Source organism: Orcinus orca, chromosome 2, assembly GCF_937001465.1.
Source record: "Orcinus orca chromosome 2, mOrcOrc1.1, whole genome shotgun sequence".
Taxonomy (NCBI): domain Eukaryota; kingdom Metazoa; phylum Chordata; class Mammalia; order Artiodactyla; family Delphinidae; genus Orcinus; species Orcinus orca.
Window position 1 is genome coordinate 186,909,120 of NC_064560.1, and position 12,059 is coordinate 186,921,178.

At 39.5% G+C, this 12,059-nt stretch overlaps 1 pseudogene; it reads right to left on the reverse strand.

Moving 5' to 3' along the window:
- LOC101283613 (elongation factor 1-alpha 1-like) overlaps nucleotides 1–12,059 on the reverse strand; it is a 168,744-nt pseudogene that overhangs the window by 107,064 nt on the left and 49,621 nt on the right.

Consider the following 12,059-nt stretch of genomic DNA (forward strand, 5'->3'; position numbering starts at 1 on the left):
AGAAAAGGGGGGAAAAGGTCCATGTCGCGGGCAGCTGTTCATTTTGCCTCCGTGTAAAACGCTGTGAGGAAGGGCTGAGGAGCATGCTGTCATTTTGCTGTGCGGATTCTGTCGAGAAAGGTCTCTGGCATCGGGCATCCTGTTAACCAGAGCTCCCAACTCGTCAGCACGCCCATCTACCTAGAACAAGCTGTTTATAGATGCTTAGAATGTTGATCCTGGGGAAGATTTGGGTCTTCTAATGGCCACTCACCTGGTTCCTTGCCAACAGTCTCCTCCCTACTCACTCTCCACTTCAGGGTCATTCTCCACGCCCACCAGAGGGATCTTTCTAAAATATGAATCTGAGCAAGTAACGTCCTGGCTGTAAGGTCTTTAATGACCATATACCCCTGCTGACTTTTCCCGTCATGTACCAACATGTCTTCCTGCTTCCACGTGCTTCAGAGAGCCTAAATTGGGTCATGTCACTCCCCTGCTCAGACTCTGCACCCCCTTGTCCCCCCACGGAGTCCCAGTGTATGCAGGCTGTAATCCCAGGCCCTCACCTTGGTTGGTCCTGGAGAGTCTCTGTGATTAGCCCCTTGATGTTTCTCTAATGTCATCCCTTACCGTTTCTCTCTCTCTCATTCTACCAGCCATTCTGGCTTCTGCACTGTTCCATAGCCCACCTCAGGGGCTTTGCACTTCTTATTCCCTCGACCTGGAGCCCTCTTCCCCGGATGTCCACATGGCTCCCTCCTTCAGCTCCTTCAGGTTATGGACCAAATGTCAGAGAGGCCTTCCTGGACCTCTCTTCATGAAAATAGCAACTCTTGTCACGCTTATCTTTTTACCTTGATTTCGTGTGGTTTTTTTTCATTACACCTGAAATCACATGTTTGTTGCTTATTTTTCTTATTGCTGTCTCCCGCACGAAAATGCAGTGTCCATGAGGGCAGGAGCCCTTGAGTCCAGACTGCTAGTGCCCCATAGTAGGCACCACACCTGGCACTCGTTAAATGAATGAATCTCCTCCCATACTGTCCCCAGCACCACACATTCTAATAAGTCCAGAGCACTTATAATCCCCAAACTTGTCAGGTGGTTTCACACCTCTGGACTTAAAAAATGGTTTTTAGATTGAGGTGTCCCTTCAAGTAAAGTGCACAGATATTAATTGTACAGCTTGATACATGTTTACACACATATATGCATACATGTGTATCCATCCAGATTGAGATATAGGCCTTTTCTATCATTTCTGAAGGCTCCCTTTAGTCCCTCGGCAGTTAGTACCCCTTAAAGATAACTGCTATTCTGACCTCTAGCACCATAGATTGGTTTTGCTTGCTTTAGACCTTGATATGAATACAACCATACAGCGTGTGCTGTTTTGTGTCTTAATTCTTTCTTTCAATATGGTATGCTGGTTTATTATTTTTCATTGCTGAGTAGTATTCCATTATATGACAGCACCACAATTTATTTACTTGTTCTTCTGTTGATTGACATCTGGGCTGCTTCCAATTGTTGGTTACCATGAACAATGCTGCTATGAACATTATTGTACAAATCTTTTGGTGGACATGAGCGCTTGTTTCTGTTGGGTGTGGATCCAGGAGTGGAACTGCTGGGCCATAGAATGTACGTATGTTTAGGTATAGTAGTTACTGTCCAAACTTTTTCAAACTGGTTGCTCCAATTTACACGCCCACCAAGAACAAAAGAAAGTTCCAGTTATTCTACTTTGCAGCCCACATTTGATGTTACTAATCTTAAATGTTAACCACTTAAAAGTATAATGGTATCTCCTTGTGGTAGTGGTATCTCTCTGTGATTTTAACTTGTACCTCTATGATGAGTAATGATGTTAAACACCTTTTCACATTTTATTGGCCACTTTTATATTCTTCTTTGTAAAGTGCCTGTTCAGTTCTTTTGCCCATTATGTCTATTTCTTATTGATTTTTAGGAGTTCATACTACAGTCTGGATGCAAGCTCTTTGCGGGATACAGTGTGTATCTTCCAGCCTGTGGCTTGCCTTTTCACTCTTTCAATGTTTTGTTTGTTTTTGCCAAAGTGTTACATTTTAATTTAATTCAATTTATCAAATTTTTTAAAGTTAATGGGTTTTTTGTGTTTTGTTTAAGGAATCTTTGCTTACCCCAAGGTCATGAAAATATCTTCCTACATTTTTTCCTACATACTTTATTGTTTTAACTTTCCCATTTAGTTCTATGATCGATCATAAATTAATTTTTGTGTACAGTGGGAGGTAGAGATTGAAGTTCTTTTATTCCCATATGAATATCCCATGACTCAGCATCAATGACCAAAAAGACCATCAGTTCTCTACTGAATTTCCATAGGGCTTTTGTTGTAAAGCAAGTGTCCATATATGTCACACCTCTGTGCCTTTGCTAAATGCTCTTCCATCTGCCTGATAGGCCTTCCTTATCTTCTCTATTAGTTAAGTCTTTCTCACCTTTCAAGACTCCTCCAATAACATCTTGCCTGTGAAGCCTTTCCTGTCCTTAGCACCTATCCTGCTTCCCACACAGTCTTTAGTGTCCTTGACTACTGTATCATGGCAGTACTGCTAATGGCAGCACCTGCTGGTGTGTTTGCCTCCATAAGGCTGAGAGCATATTGAGGGCAGGGTCTGGGCCATGTTAATCTTCGTAGCCTGTGCTTAACACTGTGCCTAAAGTAGATGATCAGTAAATGTTTGTTGAAGAAGTGAAGTTGAGAACTTTTGAATGGCTAAAAAAAAAAAAAAAAGGTTAAATTTCTTTCTTTCAGTGAATTAGAAGCAATCAGTTCTGAGAGTTTCACTCCTTGAAAAATCAGTATTCAATGTCCAGTACCTGGTATAAGCCAGCATTTAAGGGTAAAGAAACAAAAAGTCAGATGTTTAAACCAGAATATTCCTAAGGACATAAAATAGAAAGAATTTAACAATTTATATCTGTATTACTTCTTTTTATTTTCCTTGTCCTTTGCCAAGTCATACCTCAATTTGTTTTTCCCCTCCCCCATCAGTTTTATCGAGATGTAATTGACATATAACATGGTAATAGTTTAAGGCGTATAACGTAATGATTTGATATATGTATATACTGCAAAATGATTACCACAATAAGTTTAGTTAACATCCATTCCACGCATAGTTACAATTTTTTTCCTTGCGATGAGAACTTCAGATCTACTCTCTTAGCAACTTTCAAATATACAATACAGTATTGTTAACTATAGTCATAATGCTGTACAGTACATCTTCAGAACTTACTCTTATAACTGAACGTTTTACCTTTTGACCACCTTTACCCAACTCTTCCACTCCACCCAACTCTTCCACTCCACCCCCACTGCCTTGCCCTTGGCAACCACCAACCTGTTCTCTATTTCTATGAGTTCAATTATTTTTAGATTCTACATATAAGTGATATCATACAGTATTTATATTTCTCTGTCTGACGAATTCACTTATCATAATGCCCTCAAGGCCCATCTATGTTGTTGCAAATAGCAGGATTTCTTTCTTTCTTTTTATGGCCAAGTAATATTTCATTATATATATGTCACATTTTCTTTATTCATTCATCCATTGATGGACACTTAGGTTGTTTCCATGTTTTGGCTATTGTATATAATGCTGCAATGAACATGGGGGTGTAGATATCTTTTCAGTATAGTGGTTTAGTTTCTTTTGGATATAGACTATGCATTAGTTCTTAAATTCCTTCATCAGAGTCATATTTTCTAGGAGCAGTCGTACAGTGTACCTGTTAAAAGCGTGGAATTTAGAATCAGATCTGAGTTCTAATCCATCATATGCCTGTTATGTGACCTAATGTGATCTTAATTTCTCTCTACCTCAGTTTTCTCATCTATAAAATGGATTGCTATAAGGTTCAAATGAGATAATGTATGCAAAGCACATACAGTGCTTGACGTAGTATGCACTTCATAGATGGTAAAAAGTGTTGGGAACTCTTTCCTCGATGCTTCATTCATGATCTGCAAAGATGGGGAGCTGCAACAAGGACACTTCTAGGAACCTTATAAAATTAAGAAATGATCTTCATGCTGTAGTCATTTCAACTGAACCAAGGCAACAGCTGATATTCACCTATATTCACCAGTTCAATGAAAATAGCATTGCATGCTGGGAGTGCTTTTGCTTTGTGGAAGAGGCTATTGTATCCTGATACCCATTCTTTCCCTCTCCCCTTTAGCATAGAGCTTGTTCTCACTGCCAGATAAGTTTTGTTAGAGTGCATGGCCATCTTGCTGGTTGCCACATTTCCCAGCCTCCCTTGCAGCTGCATCTGGCTCTGGGATTAAGTCCTCTCCAGCAGTGATTGCTAGTGACTTCTTTTGATTTGGGCTGAAATGCTGATATGGTTTTTGTAGTGAACCATCTTTGATTATGTAGATAAGGAGAACACCCTGTGTTTCTAGGGGGATGGCTGAGCAACAAGATGGAAGGAACCTGAGTCTCTGAATGACCTAATGGAGCAGAGCTCCATTCATCCTAGGTGGTTATTACACAGAGAAATAAATAAATTGCTCTCATGTGAGTTGTGTTTTGGGGGTCTTTTGTCATAGCTACTTAGCATCAACTTTAACTACCGCAAGCATCATATATCTTTTTGTCTTTTGTGTGTGTGTCCTCTTCTACCTCTGCCAGAGCATTCTCCCTCTACCCTTCTACCTAATTAAGTCTTTCTCTTCCTTCAGATCTCAGCTCAATGTCTCTTCCTCAGGGAACCTTCCTGACCTCCTCAGATAAGTTTAATTCTCATACGATTTTTTTTTCCTTGCACTGTCTTCCTCTTCCTAAGAAGAGGCCTTATTATGTTTAGGACTTTACATTTAATGGTGTGTTTGATTAATGCTTATCTTCCTCACTATATCATAACCCTTATGAGAGGAGGGACCATGTCTTAACTGGTCTACCATAGTATCCAGAAGAGCTAGCACAGTATACAGCATGTAACAGGTGCTTAATAAAGATCATTAATTAAAAAAAAAATCGATGTATCTCTGACTCCCATGGTAATAAGTTATTCTCCTTGTCATTGTTCTTTTTTACTCTCTAGAAAACTGAGTGGTTAAGTGGTTAAGTGATCAAGAACCAACCGTCGAGCAAGACCCTTGATCTACTATGTTGTCTGTGGAAGAGATTCGTTACTTTCCTAACTTTTAATTTTAAATGGCTGCTAATTTTATCTATTAGCATGTGAGATGGCAAATAAAAGTCAGAGGATGGAATTGATACTCACTCTGGCTATCCTTCAGGGCTCTGAGTCACTGGATGGAATTTGGTAATTTTTTCCTTTGGTGTCATTCTGCATCCAAGTTGACTGGTTGCTAAATATCTGGCCATTCCACCCTTTAATCATTTATTTTTCCTGGACTTAATATCATTATAACACATCTCTAAGGACTTTAAGGAAATTATACAGTGGCCAACCTCTGAAATAAAAATATTTCCCTAGTGGTAAACTAGTCATTGTTTCTACTAAATCAGATGGTGTTTTATTTTGGAAGAAAATTGTTTTCTTTTCAAGTGTAGGCCAACAAGGTAGTGATAGCAATTGCTGTGGAAGTCCTTATCTCCGCCCAAGGGCGATGTGAAGGAAGAAGCTGCAAATATTGGGAGCTTTAATGCAATTTCACTTGCCTACACGTAGCATTTTTAGAAGTATGGGGCTCTGTCTTTCCTATCATCTTCTTGAATAACCTCATCACATCTCTGAAGAGCACGTATAAATCAATTACCTACCAAGTGGCCTGCCTCTGCAGAGATGGGTCATATTTAGGAAAATAATTTTCATAGAAAAAAGGCTTTCTCTGTGATGTACCAGGAAATAATGCCACAATATATTGCCAGGAGATGATTCCAGAAACCAACAGCACCTGAGTCACATAAAAAATTTTGAGCCCAAGAATTAGGTTGGTGCTTACACTTGGCCACTGTTTAAAGCCTATTTTCTGTATTACTGCTCAAGGAGAATTCTTTTGGTAATCTGAAACTCTTCAAAGCTTCCTGCTTCAGCAATATTCTCCAGTTGCTTTGGAAGTATGTGAAGTTTGCGAAAACCCAGATTTCATTAGCATTTAGACTTTGCATTGAGGCCTTACCCTATAAATTCCATAATTCCATGAAAAATTCCATGAGAATTATATTCTGTGTGCAACTCAGGGTCTAGAATTACTTAAAGGCTTTATGTAGAACCGACAGGCCAGAGAAGGAGCTCATGAAGATGCTGGGTAAATGGTGTCAGACACTGTTGGCTGCCTACCCAAGAGACACAGTCCTCTTCCTTCCGTGCTTTGTATTTTAAGCCCCTCTGCAGATTCAGAGGATGGGTCTTGGTTAGATTAGGCCAGGCATATAATTCCATCTCCTTTACCAGTACTTAGATTAAGGATAAGTATGTGACCCTGTTGCAGCCACTAAAATATGAGATAAACTTGATACTAAAAAAGGCTCAAAGAGTCATTCTCTCCCATCTTTAGATATTGTTGTGTGAGGAGCATCTTGGAGCTGCTGCATATAATTTGTGACCATGAGAAGATAAAGATGAAGAAACAAATCATTATGCTGAGGATACCCTCCTCAGCAGAACAGAAAGACAGAATCTTCCCAGCTCCCTGATGAGCCTTGTTGAAATCGTTAAATAAACCATCCCTAGCCTTTCCTCCAGACCTCATATTATATGAGCTAATAAATCCCTTTATTATTTTAGTCATTGGTTCTCAATCTTGTTTTTATGCCAGGCAAGATGTCTTTTTAAAAGTTCTTCGGTTGATTTGAATGGACAGCCAGTGTTGAGTACCATTGGTTTCAAATATTTTGAGTTAGATGTAGCCCCGCCTCCCATGGGGACCCGGCCTGAGGAGCAGGGGTGGGAGCTTTGAGACTAGCGCAGCATGAAAGTTTCAGAAGTTATATGGGGGCAGACGGCAGACAGCAGAAGCAAGAAGAACTACAATCCTGCAGCCTGTGGAACAAAAACCACATTCACAGAAAGACAGACAAGATGAAAAGGCAGAGGGCTATGTACCAGATGAAGGAACAAGATAAAATCCCAGAAAAACAACTAAGTGAAATGGAGATAGGCAATCTTCCAGAAAAAGAATTCAGAATAATGACAGTGAAGATGATCCAGGACCTTGGAAAAAGAATAGAAGCAAAGATCAAGAAGATGCAAGAAATATTTAACAAAGATCTAGAAGAATTAAAGAATAAACAAACAGAGATGAACAATACAATAACTGAAATGAAAACTACACTAGAAGGAATCAATAGCTGAATAACTGAGGCAGAAGAATGGATAAGTGACCTGGAAGACAGAATGGTGGAATTCTCTGCTGCAGAACACAATAAACAATGAAAAGAAATGAAGACAGCCTAAGAGACCTCTGGGACAACATTAAATGCAACAACATTTGCATTATAGGGGTCCCAGAAGGAGAAGAGAGAGAGAAAGGACCCGAGAAAATAATTGAAGACATTATAGTTGAAAATTTCCCTAACATGGGAAAGGAAATAGCCACCCAAGTCCAGGAAGCACAGAGAGTCCCATACAGGATAAACCCAAGGAGAAACACACCGAGACACATAGTAATCAAATTGGCAAAAATTAAAGACAAAGAAAAATTATTGAAAGCAGCAAGGGAAAAACGACAAATAACATACAAGGGAACTCCCACAAGGTTAACAGCTGATTTCTCAGCAGAAACTCTACAAGCCAGAAGGGAGTGGCATGATATACTTAAAACAATGAAAGGGAAGAACCTACAACCAAGATTACTCAACCCAGCAAGGATCTCATTCAGATTAGATGGATAAATCAAAAGCTTTACAGACAAACAAAAGCTAAGAGAATTCAGCACCACCAAACCAGCTCTACAACAAATGCTAAAGGAACTCCTCTAGGCAGGAAACACAAAAGAAGAAAAGGACCTACAAAACCAAACCACCCCAAATTAAGAAAATGGTAATAGGAACATACATATCAATAATTACCTTAAACGAGAATGGATTAAATGCTCCAACCAAAAGACACAGGCTTGCTGAATGGATACAAAACAAGACCCATAAAAAAAAATAGAAACAAAGAAAACAATAGCAACGATCAATAAAACTAAAATCTGGTTCTTTGAGAAGATAAACCATTAGCCAGACTCATCAAGAAAAAGAGGGAGAAGACTCAAATCAATAAAATTAGAAATGAAAAAAGAGAAGTTACAACAGACACCACAGAAATACAAAGCATCCTAAGAGACTACTACAAGCAACTCTATGCCAACAAAATGGACAATGTGGAAGAAATGGACAAATTCTTAGAAAGGTATAACCTTCCAAGACTGAACCAGGAAGAAATAGAAAATATGAACAGACCAATCACAAGTAATGAAATTGAAACTGTGATTTAAAATCTTCCAACAAACAAAAGTCCAGGACCAGATGGCTTCACAGGTGAATTCTATCAAACATTTAGAGAAGAGCTAACACCCATCCTTCTCAAACTCTTCCAAAAAATTGCAGAGGAAGGAATACTCCCAAACTCATTCTATGAGGCCACCATCACCCTGATACCAAAACCAGACAAAGATACTACAAAAAGAGAAAATTACAGAACAATATCACTGGTGAATATAGATTCAAAAATCCTCAACAAAATACTAGCAAACAGAATCCAACAACACATTAAAAGGATCATACACATGATCAAGTGAGGTTTATCCCAGGAATGCAAGGATCCTTCAGTATACGCAAATCAATCAATGTGATACACCACATTAACAAATTGAAGAATAAAAATCATATGATCATCTCAATAGATGCAGAAAAAGCTTTTGACAAAATTCAACACGCATTTGTGAGAAAAACTCTCCAGAAAGTGGGCATAGAGGGAACCTACTTCAACATAATAAAGGCCATATATGACAAACCCACAGCAAACATCAGTCTCAATAGTGAAAAACTGAAAGCATTCCTCTAAGATCAGGAACAAGACAAGGATGTCCACACTCATCACTATTATTCAACATAGTTTTGGAAGTCCTAGCCATGGCAGTCAGAGAAGAAAAAGAAATAAAAGGAATACAAATTGGAAAAGAAGAAGTAAAGCTGTCACTGTTTGCAGATGACATGATACTATACATAGAGAATCCTAAAGATGCCACCAGAAAACTACTAGAGCTAATCAATGAATTTGGTAAAGTTGCAGGATACAAAATTAATGCACAGCAAACTCTTGCATTCTTATACACTAATGATGAAAAATCTGAAAGAGAAATTAAGAACACTCCCATTTACCATTGCAGCAAAAAGAATAAAATACCTAGGAATAAACCTACCTAGGGAGACAAAAGACCTGTATGCAGAAAACTATAAGACACTGATGAAAGAAATGAAAGATTATACCAACAGATGGAGAGATATACCATGTTCTTGGATTGGAAGAATCAATATTGTGAAAATAACTATACTATCCAAAGCAATCTACAGATTCAATGCAATCTCTATCAATGCAATCCCAATGCAATCCCAAATTACCAATGGCAATCCCAAATTACCAATGTCATTTTTTATGGAACTAGAACACAAAATCTTAAAATTTATATGGAGACACAAAAGACCCCGAATAGCCAAAGCAGTCTTGAGGCTAAAAAATTGAGCTGGAGGAATCAGACTCCCTGACTTCAGACTATACTACAAAGCTACAGTAATCAAGACAATATGCTACTGGCACAGAAACAGAAATATAGATTAATGGAATAGGATAGAAAGCCCAGAGATAAACCCACACACCTATGGTCAACTAATCTATGACAAAGGAGGCAAGGATATACAATGGAGAAAAGACAGTCTCTTCAATAAGTGGTGCTGGGAAAACTGGACAGCTACATGTAAAAGAATGAAATTAGAACACTCCCTAACACCATACACAAAAATAAACTCAATATGGATTAGAGACCTAAATGTAAGACCGGGCACTATAAAACTCTTAGAGGAAAACATAGGAAGAACACTCTTTGACATAAATCACAGAAAGATATTTTCTGATCCACCTCCTAGAGTAATGGAAATAAAAACAAAAATAAACAAATGGGACCTAATGAAACTTAAAAGCTTTTGCACAGCAAAGGAAACCATAAACAAGACCAAAAGACAACCCTCAGAGTGGGAGAAAGTGTTTGGAAATGGATCATCGGACAAAGGATTAATCTCCAAAATATATAAACAGCGCATGCAGCTCAATATTAAAAAACAAACCACCCAATCCAAAAATGGGCAGAAGACCTAAATAGACATCTCTCCAAAGAAGACATACAGATGGCCAAGAAGCACATGAAATGCTGCTCAACATCACTAATTATTAGAGAAAAGCAAATCAAAACTACAGTGAGGTATCACCTCGCGCCAGTTAGAATGGGCATCATCAGAAAATCTACAAACAACAAATGCTGGAGAGGGTGTGGAGAAAAGGGAACCCTCTTGCACTATTGGTGGGAATGTAAATTGATACAGCCACTTTGGAGAACAGTATGGAGGTTCCTTAAAGAGCTAAAAATAGAACTACCATATGACCCAGCAATCTCACTACTGGGCATATATACAGAGAAAACCATAATTCTAAAAGACACATGCACCCCAATGTTCATTGCAGCTCTATTTACAATAGCCAGGACATGGAAGCAACCTAAATGCCCATCGACAGACGAATGGGTAAAGAAGATGTGGTACATATATACAATGGAATATTACTCAGCCATAAAAAGGAACGAACTTGGGTCATTTGTAGAGACGTGGATGAATCTAGAGACTGTCACACAGAGTGAAGTAAGTCAGAAAGAGAAAAACAAATATCGTATATTAATGCATATATGTAGAACCTAGAAAATGGTATAGATGAACCGATTTGCAGAGGAGAAATTGAGACACAGAAGTAGAGAACAAACGTATGGACACCAAGGGGGGAAAGCAGCGGGGGGGTGGGGGTGGTGGTGGTGGTATGAATTGGGAGATTGGAATTGACATGTATACACTGATGTGTATAAAATGGATGACTTATAAGAAAATTAATAAATAAATAAATATTTAAAAAATAATAAAATATTTTGAGTTGGGTCTTCTGTTATATGTAGGCCGTAGCATTCCAACAAATGGCCTGAGGCACTCTGCATGAGTCTTGAGGAGGATTCCGTCATGGGTGTGGCCACTGTGGTGATCAGGAGGAAGGACTTTATCTCCTTCAAGAGTGTAGTTGATTCTGAGGGTTTGGCTCACATACCTGTGCTTTCCATTTCTGGAAGAGGACAAGGCTCCAGTCTTGAGAAGCGATAAGCTATAGCGTTGTGTGGGAAGATGCTTTATAAAAATACAGGTGGAATGGCAGACACATCGAGACTTCAATCCTGGGAGTACACATGAGAGGAAATGGTGTGGCACCACGTAACACATTCAGTTGTGCCTGATGAGAATGGACTGGATTCTTCACGTGGGCCAAGGAAAATAAAAGGGTAAGAACAACTCACAAACTTATGCCCTCCCATTGTATATGTGGAAGATTTCATGGCATTTCTGTTCTTGTTTTCGTTTTTGCGGTATGCTGGCCTCTCACTGCCGTGGCTTCTCCCGCTGCGGAGCACAGGCCCCGTACACGCAGGCCCAGCGGCCATGGCTCACGGGCCCAGCCGCTCCGCGGCATGTGGGATCTTCCCAGACCGGGGCACGAACCTGTGTCCCCTGCATCGGCAGGCAGACCCCCAACCACTGCGCCACCAGGGAAGCCCTTCATGGCATTTCTGAAGAAAGGAGCCTTGTTCCTGTCTCCATTTTCTGTCCCCATGTGTGATTTTCCTTTTTCTCACTAATTCCTTAATGCTTCCTTGCATTATTGACCTAATGGCTCTCAGTCCTAAGCCCACCCTTCTATATTGTGCTCTGGGATATTGGAGCTAGGATTCTGAAAACTCGATTTCCCAGACTCCCTTGCCAATCTTGTTAGGTTCCACCAATGGGAGACACTGAAGGGAGACTGGGAGGCAGGAG